General features: G+C 54.3%; 1 protein-coding gene across 2 annotated transcripts in view; it reads left to right on the forward strand.

Moving 5' to 3' along the window:
- Positions 1–15,771, forward strand: part of LOC140392155 (rho-related GTP-binding protein RhoG-like) — a 245,591-nt gene that overhangs the window by 163,257 nt on the left and 66,563 nt on the right. The window contains exon 1 of one of the 2 annotated variants that reach the window (XM_072477513.1): positions 11,969–12,166. The exons of the other annotated variant lie outside the window; for it this stretch is intronic. The gene's annotated coding sequence lies outside the window, so the exon portion shown is untranslated. Of the gene's footprint in view, positions 1–11,968; positions 12,167–15,771 lie in introns of those variants that run through there. 2 annotated transcript variants of the gene reach the window in all.

Here is a 15,771-nt window from a genome sequence, read left to right on the forward strand (position 1 = left end):
GGAGTGCTGCACTGTCAGTGTCAGAGGGTCAGTACTGAGGTAGTGCCGCACTGTCAGAGGGTCAGTACTGAGGGAGTGCTGCACTGTCAGAGGTTTAGTACTGAGGGAGCGCTGCACTGGCAGAGGGTCAGTTCTGAGGGAGTGCTGCTCTGTCAGAGGGTCAGTACTGAGGGAGTGCTGCACTGCCAGAGGGTCAGTACTGAGGGACTGCTGCACTGTCAGAGGGTCAGTACTGAGGGAGTGCTGCACTGTCAGAGGGTCAGTACTGAGGGAGCGCTGTACTGTTAGAGGGTCAGTACTGAGGGAGTGCTGCACTGTCAGAGGGTCAGTACTGAGCGAGTGCTGCACTGTCAGAGGGTCAGTACCGCACTGTCAGAGGGTCAGTACTGAGGGAGTGCTGTACTTTTAGATGGTCAGTACTGAGGGAGTGCCGCCCTGTCAGAGGGTCAGTACTGAGGGAGTGTTGCACTGTCGGAGGAAGGTCAGTACTGAGGGAGTGCTGCACTGTCTGAGGGTCAGTACTGAGGGAGTGCGGCACTGTCTGAGGGTCAGTAGTGAGGGAATGCTGCACTCTCAGGAGGTCAGTACTGAGGGAGTGCTGCACTGTCAGAGGGTCAGTACTGAGGGAGTGCTGCACTGTCAGAGGGTCAGTACTGAGGGAGTGCTGCACTGTCAGAGGGTCAGTACTGAGGGAGTGCTGCACTGTCAGAGGGTCAGTACTGAGGGAGTGTCGCACTGTCAGAGGGTCAGTACTGAGGGAGTGCTGCACTGCCAGTGTCAGAGGGTCAGTACTGAGGTAGTGCCGCACTGCCAGAGGGTCAGTACTGAGGGAGTGCTGCACTGTCAGAGGGTCAGTACTGAGGGAGCGCTGCACTGGCAGAGAGTCAGTTCCGAGGGAGTGCTGCACTGTCAGAGGGTCAGTACTGAGGGAGTGCTGCACTGTCAGAGAGTCAGTACTGAACGAGTGCTGCACTATCAGAGGGTCAGTACTGAGGGAGTGCTGCACTGTCAGAGGGTCAGTAATGAGGGAGTGCTGCACTGTCAGAGGGTCAGTATCGGGGGATTGCTGCACTGTCAGAGGGTCAGTACTGAGGGAGTGCTGCACTGTCGGAGGTTTAGTACTGAGGGAGCGCTGCACTGGCAGAGGGTCAGTTCTGAGGGAGTGCTGCACTGTCAGAGGGTCAGTACTGAGGGAGTGCTGCACTGCCAGAGGGTCAGTACTGAGGGACTGCTGCACTGTCAGAGGGTCAGTACTGAGGGAGTGCTGCACTGTCAGAGGGTCAGTACTGAGGGAGCGCTGTACTGTTAGAGGGTCAGTACTGAGGGAGTGCTGCACTGTCAGAGGGTCAGTACTGAGCGAGTGCTGCACTGTCAGAGGGTCAGCACCGCACTGTCAGAGGGTCAGTACTGAGGGAGTGCTGTACTTTTAGATGGTCAGTACTGAGGGAGTGCCGCCCTGTCAGAGGGTCAGTACTGAGGGAGTGTTGCACTGTCGGAGGAGGGTCAGTACTGAGGGAGTGCTGCACTGTCTGAGGGTCAGTACTGAGGGAGTGTGGCACTGTCTGAGGGTCAGTAGTGAGGGAATGCTGCACTCTCAGGAGGTCAGTACTGAGGGAGTGCTGCACTGTCAGAGGGTCAGTACTGAGGGAGTGCTGCACTGTCAGAGAGTCAGTACTGAGGGAGTGCTGCACTGTCAGAGGGTCAGTACTGAGGGAGTGCTGCACTGTCAGAGGGTCAGTACTGAGGGAGTGTCGCACTGTCAGAGGGTCAGTACTGAGGGAGTGCTGCACTGTCAGTGTCAGAGGGTCAGTACTGAGGTAGTGCCGCACTGTCAGAGGGTCAGTACTGAGGGAGTGCTGCACTGTCAGAGGGTCAGTACTGAGGGAGCGCTGCACTGGCAGAGAGTCAGTTCCGAGGGAGTGCTGCACTGTCAGAGGGTAAGTGCTGAGGGAGTGCTGCACTGTCAGAGAGTCAGTACTGAGGGAGTGCTGCACTGTCAGAGGGTCAGCACTGAGGGAGTGCTGCACTGTCAGAGAGTCAGTACTGAGGGAATGCTGCACTGTCAGAGGGTCAGTACTGAACGAGTGCTGCACTATCAGAGGGTCAGTACTGAGGGAGTGCTGCACTGTCAGAGGGTCAGCACTGAGGGAGTGCTGCACTGTCAGAGGGTCAGTACTGAGGGAGTGCTGCACTGTCAGAGGGTCAGTACTGAGGGAGTGCTGCACTGTCAGAGGGTCAGTACTGACGGAGTGCTGCACTGTCAGAGGGTCAGTACTGAGGGAATGTTGCACTGTCAGAAGGTCAGTACTGAGAGAGTGCTGCATTGTCAGAGAGTCAGTACTGAGGGAGTGCCGCACTGTCAGAGGGTCAGTACTGAGGGAGTGCTGTACTGTTAGATGGTCAGTACTGAGGGAGTGCTGCACTGACAGAGGGTCAGTACTGAGGGACTGCTGTACTGTCAGTGTCAGAGGGTCAGTACTGAGGGAGTGCCGCACTGTCAGAGGGTCAGTACTGAGGGAATGTTGCACTGTCAGAAGGTCAGTACTGAGAGAGTTCTGCACTGTCAGAGAGTCAGTACTGAGGGAGTGCCGCAATGTCAGAGGGTCAGTACTGAGGGAGTGCTGTACTGTTAGATGGTCAGTACTGAGGGAGTGCCGCCCTGTCAGAGGGTCAGTACTGAGGGGGGGTTGCACTGTCAGAGGAGGGTCAGTACTGAGGGAGTGCTGCACTCTCTGAGGGTCAGTACTGAGGGAGTGCGGCACTGTCAGAGGGTCAGTACTGACGGAGTGTCGCACTGTCAGAGGGTCAGTACTGAGGGAGTGCTGCACTGTCAGTGTCAGAGGGTCAGTACTGAGGTAGTGCCGCACTGTCAGAGGGTCAGTACTGAGGGAGTGCTGCACTGTCAGAGGTTTAGTACTGAGGGAGCGCTGCACTGGCAGAGGGTCAGTTCTGAGGGAGTGCTGCACTGTCAGAGGGTCAGTACTGAGGGAGTGCTGCACTGCCAGAGGGTCAGTACTGAGGGACTGCTGCACTGTCAGAGGGTCAGTACTGAGGGAGTGCTGCACTGTCAGAGGGTCAGTACTGAGGGAGCGCTGTACTGTTAGAGGGTCAGTACTGAGGGAGTGCTGCACTGTCAGAGGGTCAGTACTGAGCGAGTGCTGCACTGTCAGAGGGTCAGTACCGCACTGTCAGAGGGTCAGTACTGAGGGAGTGCTGTACTTTTAGATGGTCAGTACTGAGGGAGTGCCGCCCTGTCAGAGGGTCAGTACTGAGGGAGTGTTGCACTGTCGGAGGAAGGTCAGTACTGAGGGAGTGCTGCACTGTCTGAGGGTCAGTACTGAGGGAGTGCGGCACTGTCTGAGGGTCAGTAGTGAGGGAATGCTGCACTCTCAGGAGGTCAGTACTGAGGGAGTGCTGCACTGTCAGAGGGTCAGTACTGAGGGAGTGCTGCACTGTCAGAGGGTCAGTACTGAGGGAGTGCTGCACTGTCAGAGGGTCAGTACTGAGGGAGTGCTGCACTGTCAGAGGGTCAGTACTGAGGGAGTGTCGCACTGTCAGAGGGTCAGTACTGAGGGAGTGCTGCACTGTCAGTGTCAGAGGGTCAGTACTGAGGTAGTGCCGCACTGCCAGAGGGTCAGTACTGAGGGAGTGCTGCACTGTCAGAAGGTCAGAACTGAGAGAGTGCTGCATTGTCAGAGAGTCAGTACTGAGGGAGTGCCGCACTGTCAGAGGGTCAGTACTGAGGGAGTGCTGTACTGTTAGATGGTCAGTACTGAGGGAGTGCCGCCCTGTCAGAGGGTCAGTACTGAGGGAGTGTTGCACTGTCGGAGGAGGGGCAGTACTGAGGGAGTGCTGCACTGTCTGAGGGTCAGTACTGAGGGAGTGCGGCACTGTCTGAGGGTCAGTAGTGAGGGAATGCTGCACTCTCAGGAGGTCAGTACTGAGGGAGTGATGCACTGTCAGAGGGTCAGTACTGAGGGAGTGCTGCACTGTCAGAGGGTCAGTACTGAGGGAGTGCTGCACTGTCAGAGGGTCAGTACTGAGGGAGTGCTGCACTGTCAGAGGGTCAGTACTGAGGGAGTGTCGCACTGTCAGAATGTCAGTACTGAGGTAGTGCCGCACTTTCAGAGGGTCAGTACTGAGGGAGTGCTGCACTGTCAGAGGGTTAGTACTGAGGGAGCGCTGCACTGGCAGAGGGTCAGTTCTGAGGGAGTGCTGCACTGTCAGAGGGTCAGTACTGAGGGAGTGCTGCACTGTCAGAGAGTCCGTACTGAACGAGTGCTGCACTGTCAGAGGGTCAGTTCCGAGGGAGTGCTGCACTGTCAGAGGGTCAGTTCTGAGGGTGTGTTGCACTGTCAGAGGGTCAGTAATGAGGGAGTGCTGCACTGTCAGAGGGTCAGTATCGAGGGATTGCTGCACTGTCAGAGGGTCAGTACTGAGGGAGTGCTGCACTGTCAGAGGGTCAGTACTGAGGGAGTGCTGCACTGTCAGAGGGTCAGTACTGAGGGAGTGCCGCACTGTCAGAGGGTCAGCACTGAGGGAGTGCTGCACTGTCAGAGGGTCAGTTCTGAGGGAGTGCTGCACTGTCAGCGGGTCCGTACTGAGGGAGTGTTGCACTGTCAGAGGGTCAGTGCTGAGGGAGTGCCGCACTGTCAGAGTGTCAGTACTGAGTGAGTGCTGCACTGTCAGAGTGTCAGTACCGCACTGTCAGAGGGTCAGTACTGAGGGAGTGTTGCACTGTCAGAGGGTCAGTACTGAGGGAGTGCCGCACTGTCAGAAGAACAGTACTGAGGGAATGCTGCACTGTCAGAGGTTCAGTACTGAGGGAGTGCTGCACTGTCAGAGGGTCAGTACTGAGGGCGTGCTGCACTGTCAGAGGGTCAGTGTGAGGGAGTCTATTTGGAAGCAGAGGGGATTGCTCCGTTTGCTTCCCGCTATTTGGTCATTATCAGATTGCGGTGTATGGGACCTTGCTGAGCACCATTGAGCTGCTAATGTTTCTACATTGCAACAGTGACTGCACCTCGAAAATGGGGATGGTGGATGTGAGGAAGGACATGTTTCCCCAGCTAGCTGGAACTCACTGCCCGTGGGGCTGTGGAGCCGAGGCAATGGATGACATCAAAGGGAATTGGATAAGCTTTCGAGGGAAATACACCTCCAGATCCGTGGAGGTGGAGCGGGAGGATGGAATTCATTGTTCCTCAGAGAGCCAGCATGGGATCGAGGGCGTGAATAGTCTCCGACTGACCATAATGACTTCATATACTTAGCTAAGCCTCAGTCGGAGCGCTGGCCCCGATATTTACTGGGACAGGACATCCAAACGTGTGGAGGAGGTGTCTAGTCGGGATGCCCACCTGAAACACTGGAGTTTGCAACGCCCAGCTGGAGGGTTTCTATCAGCTGGTCTCCAGGATGGGAACCACTCTGATTGGCCGGCCTGGCTCCTCCTTGGGCAAGGAATTATCCTGCTGAGGAAAACAGCCCGTAAACATAGAACACAGAACAGTCCAGCACAGTACAGGCCCTTCGGCCCACAATGTTGTGCCGACCATTTATCCTAATCTAAGATCAAGCTAACCTACACCCCTTCAATTTACTGCTGTCCATGTGCCTGTCCAAGAGTTGCTTAAATGTCCCGAATGACTCTGACCCCACCACCTCTGCTGGCCGTGCATTCCACACACCCACCACTCTCTGTGTAAAGAACCTCTGACATCTCCCCCATACCTTCCTCCAATCATCTTAAAACTATGTCCCCTCGTGACAGCCATTTCCGCCCTGGGGAAAGGTCTCTGGCTATCCACTCTATCCATGCGTCTCATCACCTTGCACACCTCTAACAAGCCACCTCTCGTCCTTATTCTCTCCAGTGAGAAAAGTCCTAGCTCCCTCAACCTTTCTTCATAAGACATGCCCTCCATACCAGGCAACATCCTGGTAAATCTCCTCTGTACCCTCTCCAAACCATCCACATCCTTCCTATAATGAGGCGACCAGGACGGGACACAATGGGCGGGATTCTTCGACCCCCCCGCCGGGTTGGAGAATCGCCGGGGGGGGGGCGTGAATCCTGCCCCGCCGCTCCGACGCTGGCTGCCGAATTCTCCGGCGCCGGGGTTTTGGCGGGGGCAGGAATCGTGCCGCGCCTGTCGCCGGCCACTGTCAGCGGCCCTCCCGGCAATTCTCCGGCCCTCGATGGCCTGAGCAGCCGCCCGTTTTCGGCCAGTCCCGCTGGTGTATATCAAACCAGGTCCGTACCGGCGGGACCTGGCTCTGCGGGCGGCCTGCGGAGTCCTCGGAGGGGGGGTGGGGGGTGGGGGGGGGGGCGCGGGGGGATCTGGCCCCGGGGGGGGGGGGGCTGGGGGTGCCCCCATGGTGGCCTGGCCCGCGATCGGGACCAACCGATCAGCGGGCGGGCCTGTGCCGTGGGGGCACTCTTTTCCTCCGCGCCGGCCGCTGTGAACCTCTGCGATGAAGAAACCCCCTGCGCATGCGCTGGGATCACGCCAGCATGCGCTGGCGCTCCCGCGCATGCGCCAACTCGCGCAGCCGGCGGAGGCCCATCAGCAGCGGGTGGCGTAGTGCCAAACACTCCGGCGGAGGCCTAGCCCCTGATGGTGCAGAGGATTCCTGACCAGAATGACTTCATACACTTAGCTATGCCTCAGTCGGAGTGCTGGCTCCGATTCCGGAGTGGTTCACGCCACTCCTCCGCACTGGTGCGGCCCGCCCCGCCGGGTAGGGGAGAATCCCGCCCAATATTCCAAGTGTGGTCTAACCAGGGTTTTAGAAAGCTGCAGCAAAACCTCACAGCTCTGAAACTCAATCCCCCTGTTAATGAAAGCCAACACACCATACGCCTTCTTAACAACCCTATCAACCTGGGTGGCAACTTTGAGGGATCTATGTACGTGGACCCCATGATCCCTCTGTTCCGCCACACTTCCAAGAATCCTGCCTTTAACCCTGTATTCAGCATTCAAATTCGACCTTCCAAAATGAATCACTTCACATTCATCAAGGTTGAACTCCATCTACAAACAGGTAGCTTTCCCATGTTTCTGGGTATGTTTGTTGTGTGAGAGCTCACATGAGGTGTGTGTGTGTGTGCGCGTATGTGCGTGTGTGGCGTGCGTGTGTGCGTGTCCATGCGTGTGTGTGCATGCATGCGTGTGTGTGCATGTGTGTGCATGTGCGCGTGTGCGTGCGTGTGTACATGTGCGTGCGCATGTACGTGTGCGTATTCATTTTTTTTTTTTATAAATGTTTTATTGAAATTTTTTTCCCAAACAACAATTTTTCCCCTCTTACAAAGCAAACGCAACAATAACAATACAGAAATTTTAAACAATACACAAGTAACAAAACCCCTTTATCTTTGACCTAAACTAAACCCCCCCCCCCCCCTCCCTCCCCCTGGGTTGCTGCTGCTGGTCATCTGTCTTCCCTCTAACGTTCCCCTAGGTAGTCGAGAAATGGCTGCCACCGCCTGGTGAACCCTTGAGCCGATCCTCTCAGCGCAAACTTTATCTGCTCCAGTTTAATGAACCCCGCCATATCATTTACCCAGGCCTCCAGTCCGGGGGGTTTCGCCTCCTTCCACATGAGTAGGATCCTGCGCCGGGCTACTAGGGACGCAAAGGCCACAACGTCGGCCTCTTTCGCCTCCTGCACTCCCGGCTCATCCGCAACTCCAAATAGAGCTAACCCCCAGCCTGGTTTGACCCGGGCCTTCACCACCCGCGAAATCACTCCCGTCACTCCCTTCCAATACCCTTCCAGTGCCGGGCATGCCCAAAACATATGTGCGTGGTTTGCCGGGCTCCCGCCACACCTCCCACATTTGTCCTCCACTCCAAAGAACCTGCTCAATCTTGCTCCCGTTATGTGTGCTCTATGTAGCACCTTAAATTGAATCAGGCTAAGCCTGGCGCATGAGGAAGAGGAATTTACCCTGCTTAGGGCATCAGCCCACATACCCTCCTCTATCTCCTCCCCTAGTTCTTCTTCCCACTTTCCTTTTAGTTCGCCCACCGACTCCTCCCCCTCTTCCCTCATCTCTCGGTAAATCTCTGACACCTTGCCCTCTCCGACCCACACCCCTGAAAGCACCCTGTCCTGTATCCCCTGTGTCGGGAGCAACGGAAATTCCCTCACCTGTTGTCTAGTAAATGCCCTCACCTGCATATATCTCAAGAAATTTCCCCGGGGCAACTTATACTTTTCCTCCAATGCTCCCAAGCTCGCAAAAGTCCCATCTATAAATAAATCTCCCACCCTCCTAATTCCCAACTGGAACCAGCTCTGAAATCCTCCATCCATTCTTCCTGGGGCGAACCTATGGTTGTTCCTGATTGGGGACCCCACCAGGGCTCCCCGCACCCCTCTCTGTCGCCTCCACTGTCCCCAGATATTCAATGTTGCCGCCACCACCGGGTTCGTTGTAAACTTTTTAGGTGAGATCGGTAGCGGCGCCGTCACCAGCGCCTCTAAACTCGTCCCTTTACAGGACTTTCTCTCCAGTCTTTTCCACGCCGCTCCCTCACCCTCCATCATCCATTTACGTATCATTGCCACATTGGCGGCCCAATAGTATTCGCCCAAGTTCGGTAGTGCCAATCCTCCTCTGTCCCTACTACGCTGAAGGAACCCCCTCCTTACTCTCGGAACTTTCCCTGCCCACACGAAGCTCGTGATGCTCCTGTCTATTTTATTAAAAAAGGTCTTGGTGATTAGTATAGGGAGACATTGAAATACAAATAAGAACCTCGGGAGGACCATCATCTTAATTGCTTGCACCCTGCCCGCCAGCGATAGAGGCTGCATGTCCCACCTCTTGAAGTCTCGTGTGCGTATTCATGTGTGTGTGTGCGTGCGTGTGTGTGTGTTCGTGTGCGTGTGTGCGTGCGTTTGTGCTTGTGTGCGTGCGTGCGTGCATGTGTGCATGCGTGCGTGTGTGCGTGTGCGTGTGTGTGTGCGTTTGTGCATGTGCGTGCGTGCGTGTGCGTGTGTGCGTGCGTGTGTGCGTGCGTGCATGTGTGCGTGTGTGCGTGTGTGTGTGTGTGATCACATTGTGGCTGGCCGGTTCAGCGGGGTCTGACTGCAAGGGAGGGGGGTGAGGGTGAGGTTGGTAGCAGACATGGGGTGATTGGATGGATTCAGAGTTCGGGAGGTCAGTGTTTGAGGGGGAGGATCCCAGTGATCCTAGCGATGAGATTGGGAGGGGGTAATCAGGGGGCGAGGTCGATGAAAGCGTGAGGGAGGACTCCAGTCGTGGTGAGAGAAGGAAACAGGTTGGCTTGGGAGACCCAGTGGTTAGAAACGGGGAGGTGCGTCTGCTCACCCGGCCCACAAGCAGTGCTGGAAAAACACCTTTCGAAGCAGGGGTCCTCACATCCCTTTAGTTGACAGGTTTCCAAAGGTTCAAGATTCCTGATTAGCCAGGATTAAAGCTGGATGCAAGATAGAATCTGAGGCACACAACCTCATTAAAATATTTACAGGAGCAACTCATCTCCTCGGAGCTGATTAGTCACCTGTTGGGAAAGCTGTATTTGTAGGTGTTAGGAACAAGATATAGCTTTAAGTTTAAGTTCCAAAAATCAGGGACTGTCAGGAAAAAGTCCCGAGTTGACAGCTAAGTAAAGGAATGAGGACAGAGTTCTAATTCAGTGAAGTTAAGGTAAGGGGCAGAGGAGAAGGTTCCAAATTCAAGAAACAAAACAGCAGGAAGCGGACATAAAGCAGAGTGTGGGCATTTGAGAAGCTCGAGAACCGAGGAGGCAACAGAAGGTCTGTATCACAGGCTGGCGAAGCTGTGCGTGTCCTAGGGACACGTCTGACTATCTGAAAGAGTAGCTAGAAGGTGAAGCTTGAATGCACATTGCGATCCAGGGAAGAGGAGCATCGGAAGGAAAGTTTGAAACCCTGGAGGTGGATCCTCGTTGAAGATGAGCAAGTGAAAGTATAGTTTGGGAGGACATTCCACGGCGATTCTTCAAGAGTGCGGATTGGAAACCCAAGTTAAAAGACAAAGCTTCTGAGACACTAGTTGGCTCACAATGTGAAAAGCATCTGGGGAGATTTGATGAGAAAGCTGTAGATGTTGTTTTGGGTTGGCAACTGTGATTCAGAGTGTGGTGTGTCTGACCACATTTCACCTGTTCGTTTACATGGACTGTGTGCTCACTGAGAACTTTGGAGCAATTTTATAACTTGTGTTGTCCTTACGAATCTGTACATTGCTGCAACGGTGTAGTTGGGGGTGAAAGAGTGTTTACTAGTTCATCTTTTCTTCTTTTATAAATATTTTTTATTTTGTTAAAAGCTCATCAGCTGACTCCTGTGACTTTGTTCAGTAGCTACCCGCCACGTTTCGAAACATAATCTAAAAGTTAGGATCGATTAAGCTGGGTTTCTGCTTCTGCTCAGCTCTGTGATCTGACGTGTCCGATGGGACTGCAGAGTCAACTCTGTTAAAACCTGGTTTGAGGCAGAAATAAAACAGAAAATGCTGGAAAAACCCGGGAGGTGTGGCAGCATCTGTGGAGAGAGGAACAGACGTAACGTTTTGAGTCCGGATGACTCTTCTTCAGAGAAGGCTCTTGAGGCAGGTTGGGTTCGGGTCTGGGATTCTTAGATTGACCTGAATTAGGAGCAGGAAAAGGCCACTCGGCCCCTCGATCCTGATCCACGATTCAATAAGATCATGGTTGATCTGATTATGGCCTCAACTCCACATCCCGCCTGCCCCAGATAGACTTTGACTCTGTCGTTGGTCAAGAATCGATCTGCCTCTGCCTTAAAAACATTCAACGATGGAGCCTCTACCGCTCTCTGAGGAAGGGAGTTTCACACAATAACCACCCTCTGGGTCTCTCTTCACCTCATCTTCAATGAGGAACCCCTGATTTCTAAAAGGTGTCCCCCTCGTTCCAGTCTCTCCCTCGAGGGGAAACACCCTCGCGGATCCACCCAGTCAAATCCCCGCGGGATCTTATAAATTTCAACAGTGGCCGGGATTCTGCGTTGTGAGTCCGCCCATCCCCCGCTGCGGGCGAGGACGGAGTATTTGGCCCCCAGCCAAGTCTCCCGTTCGTAGAGGCGGGATGGGAGGATCCCGCTGCCGCAAACGGACGGCGAATACCAGCCCACGATCACCTCTCCTTCTTCTAAACTCCAAATGGGGACGGGCCCATATGGTTGTCCAACCTTTCACCCCGCCCTCATCCGGGGAGCCGGTTTAAATTGGAGGAGAGTCGGTAACCAGGGAGACACAGATTGGAGAACCAGAAATCCCTGCAGTGCAGAAGGAGGCCATTCAGCCCATCGAGTCTGCGCCCACCCTCTGAAAGAGCAAACTGCCCAGGCCCACTCCCCCCCACCCCCGCCTTAACCTGCACCTGCTTTGGACACTTTGGGGCAATTTGTAGCACCCTAACCTAACCTTCACACCTTTGCAGATGCGGAGAATGATTGTATTTCACACAGCGAGTTGTTTGCGATCTGGAAGGTGCTGCCTGAAGGGGAGGGGGAGGCGGATTCAATAATAACTCACAGAAAAGGCGACTGGATAAATATTGTCAGGAGAAGGAAATACAATTATGGGGGACAGAGCCGGGGGAGGGGGGGACGGACTGGGACTATTCGGACAGATCTTACCAAGAGTTGGAACAGACTGAATCTGATGGACTGAATGGCTCCTGCATTTCGATGAAATGATTTGAGAAAGTGCCAGAAATATACATTAGAAAAACACACACGCACCCAGATTAAAATCAGCATGTTCCTGTCCAGACTCTCAGTCTTGGTGTTACTTGTTGCGAAAAAGTATTTAAAGCGAAGGGAAGGTGCTAGATCCAGGAGGGAGGGGACAGCGGTGTGGGGGGGGGGGAGGCGAGAGACACATTTTTTCATAACTCCCTCCCATCGACTATAATATCCTCTCATTATGCAAGCAGCTCCCAGTCGGTGCCTACGAGCGTCGGAGTGCTGGGTTCATGGGTTTCAGACAGTGCCTCTCCCGGGATGACAGGATGCTACGGCCGACGGGCTGAGACCCCTACCCAGCTGAGCTGCCGGTCAACTTTCAGGCAGGATTAAGGATTTCCTGTGACGAGCTCCGTGTTTCGAGGAGAGAGAGAGAGCCTTGCAGCTGCGGGTGAGATTTAATTTAACCCTTCGCTGTCCTAGGCACCAGCCAATACTGGAATGAGAGAGAGAATTGTTTTGCCTCGAGGGCGACGATTCCAAATCTCTCGGGGCGGGGGAGGGGGGGGGGCATCAATACGGAACAGTCAGTAATAAATCCAACGGGAATTCAGGAGAAACGTCTTCATCCGGAGAGTGGGGAGAATGTGGAACCCGCTCCCACAGGGAGTGGTGGAGGTGAAGAGTATCAACAAGGGGGGAGCTGGACTAGTGAGAGGGAGAAAGTGATTGAGGGATATGGAGATAGGGCGAGATGGAGAGGGGTTAGGAGAAGGCACGGGTGGTACAGAATCACAAATGCGCTGGGCCGAATCTGTTAGAAATTCTATGTAAGGAAAGAATGGTAGCGGGCAGCACGTCAGCACAAGTGGCTAGCACTGTGGCTTCACAGCTCCAGGGTCCCAGGTTCGATTCCCAGCTTGGGTCACTGTCTGTGCGGAGTCTGCACATTCTCCCCGTGTCTGCGTGGGTTTCCTCCGGGTGCTCCGATTTCCTCCCACAGTCCAAAGACGTGCAGGTTGGGTGGATTGGCCATGATGAATTGCCCTTAGTGACCAAAAAAAAGGTTGGGAGGGGTTGTTGGGTTACGGGGATAGGGTGGAAGTGAGGGCTTAAGTGGGTCGGTGCAGACTCGATGGGCTGAATGGCCTCCTTCTGCACTCTATGTTCTATGTTCCAATGCATTTCTGTCGCACCTTACACAATATCAAGACAACCCCTAATTGCTTCAGAGTGAACAATCCACTCTTGAAGTGCAGCACAGTAAATGTGTGCATAGCAAGATCCCGCAACCAGCAACCGAACAATGGTAAAGTAATGTGCTTTTGGTGACGCTGGTTGAGAATTAAGTGTTGACCTCGGGGCGTGGGGGGGCATGGGGGATAGCATATCCCTGTTCTTCTTCAAATGGGGACAGTGGGATCTTAAAATACCCAACTGGGAAGGCAGGTGGAGCATCGGTTTAATGTCTCATTTTAAAGATGGCACCTCTGACAGTGCGGCACTCCCTCAGTACTGACCCTCTGACAGTGCAGCACTCCCTCAGTACTGACCCTCTGACAGTGCAGCACTCCCTCAGTACTGACCCTCTGACAGCACGGCGCTCCCTCAGTACTGACCCTCTGACAGTGCGACGCTCCCTCAGTACTGACCCTCTGACAGTGCAGCACTCCCTCAGTACTGACCCTCTGACAGTGCGGCACTCCCTCAGTACTGACCCTCTGACAGTGCAGCACTCCCTCAGCACTGACCCTCTGACAGTGCAGCACTCCCTCAGTGCTGACCCCCTGACAGTGCAGCGCTCCCTCGGTGCTGACCCTCTGACAGTGCAGCACTCCCTCAGTACTGACCCTCTGACAGTGCAGCACTCCCTCAGCACTGACCCTCTGACAGTGCAGCACTCCCTCAGCACTGACCCTCTGACAGTGCAGCACTCCCTCAGCACTGACCCTCTGACAGTGCAGCACTCCCTCAGCACTGACCCTCTGACAGTGCAGCACTCCCTCAGTACTGACCCTCTGACAGTGCGGCACTCCCTCAGTACTGACCCTCTGACAGTGAAGTGCTGTTTAAATAGTCTCCATTTTTAGACGAGGTAATTCTGCAGGGTTATTTGTGCTGTCCAATCAGACGTGATTAAATCTGTGATACACCTGACACTAATAACGAAACTGTTTAAAAATAGTCAGAGAGTACGTGAGATTTTGGGAGGAGGATTAGAGTTTGGCAGCCCAGCACTGCGCTGTTCAACCAGCAGGGCAATGAATGTGGATCGGTGCGAGCCTCCTCCAATTGACAGCCTTTCAACACAGACTGCTCCCAGTATCAGGTTGCTGAATGAAACTCACATTTCTTCATTCCAGGGAGCTGGCCTGTCAGGATGAGCAGCCGCCACTGAAAAGCAATTCTTTTTTTTTTAATGCATTTTATTCAAACCTGTATCAAAGCGGGTTACAGCAAATAAACACCCCGGGAAACATCCTTCCCAACAAACAACTGTACAGTTTGTACAGATTTCCTTTCTTTTCCAACCCCCCCTCCCCATCACCCCCCCCCCCCCCCCTCCTCAAACACGGTCACAAACATTGTGGTGAACGTATGGCTACTACAATTCACCACTGTATTGTATTGCATTGATGCGCGATCAATTACAATCAAAGACAAGGTAGTAACATAACTGAAGGCTTTAATAGACTAGAACTGTTCCCCAGCAGCTTTGGTACAGAAATTAGGGCTGCTGGGACGGCACCGGTTCTTATACCCCGCCTGTCAGGGCGGAGCTACATACCAAACAGCCAATGATAAACTCCTAGGTTTGACCAATGGTCTTCAGCCTCTCGGGTACTGCAATACCTGATAATACTACATGTATTATGTTGATGCCCTTGTGGGCTCCGCCCCCTCGGGGGAGGTATATAGATCTGCAGCCTGCAGGCGGCACTCAGTACAGAGCACTCGTAGGCAGGCACAGATCAAGGTGATTAAAACCACTGTTCACTTCTACTAATCGTCTCGTGTGAATTGATGGTCACATCAAACATCCCCCACCTTTTCTCAAACTCCCCTGCTGAGCCCCTTAACTCATGACTACCGCAGGAAGTCGTACAGGTCACCCAACCCAGCCGCTACCCCCGGTAGCAATGCCAACCGCCACTCCAGCAAAATTCACCGCTGTGCAATCAGAGAGGCGAAGGCCACGACATCGGCCTTCCTCCTCTCCGTGAGCTCCGGCTTCTCTGAAACCCCAAATATCGGCACCAAAGGGTCCGGGTCCACTTCCTCTCCTGGCTAAGACCGCGAACACTCCCACCCAGAATCTTCCCAATTTTTCATAACCCCAAAACATGTGCGCGTGATTCGCTGGCCCCCGCCCTCACCTCTCACACTCATCTGCTACCCCCTGAAAGAACCCACTCATTCTCGCCCGAGTCATATGCACCCTGTGCACCACCTTAAACTGTATCAGGCTCATCCTTGTACAAGAGGAGGTCCCGTTTACCCTTCGCAGTGCCTCACTCCATGCTCCCCAATTGATCTCCATTCCCAACTCCGCTTCCCATTTCTCCTGGATCTTCACCACCCGCTCGCCTCCCTGCTCCCCCAGCCACTTGTATATATCCCCAATTCTTCCCTCCCCTTCCACATCCGGAAGCAGACAGTCGCTCCAGCGGGGTGTATCCCGACAACCTAGCGAACCCCCTCCAGACCTTTCGTGCAAAGCCCCTAACCTGTAGATACCTGAACTCACTCCCCCTCGGCAGCTCTACCCTCTCCCTTAGCTCCTCCAGACTGGCGAACCCTTCCTCCAAATACAGATCCCTCACCTTGACCAGCCCCACTTCCCTCCACCTCCTTTGTACACTATCCCCCCCCCCCCCCCCCCCCCCCCCCCACCCCCCCACCCCCGGCTCAAACCCATGATTCTCGCACAGCGGCGTTAGCAACGACATCCCTTCCACCCAAAAATGCCTCCTCAGCTGATTCTATATCTTCACTGTGGACTGCACCACTGGGCTCCCTGAATACCTACTCGGAGCCATTGGCAACGCTGCCGTC

This window comes from Scyliorhinus torazame, chromosome 15 (assembly GCF_047496885.1).
Source record: "Scyliorhinus torazame isolate Kashiwa2021f chromosome 15, sScyTor2.1, whole genome shotgun sequence".
Classification (NCBI taxonomy): Eukaryota; Metazoa; Chordata; class Chondrichthyes; order Carcharhiniformes; family Scyliorhinidae; genus Scyliorhinus; species Scyliorhinus torazame.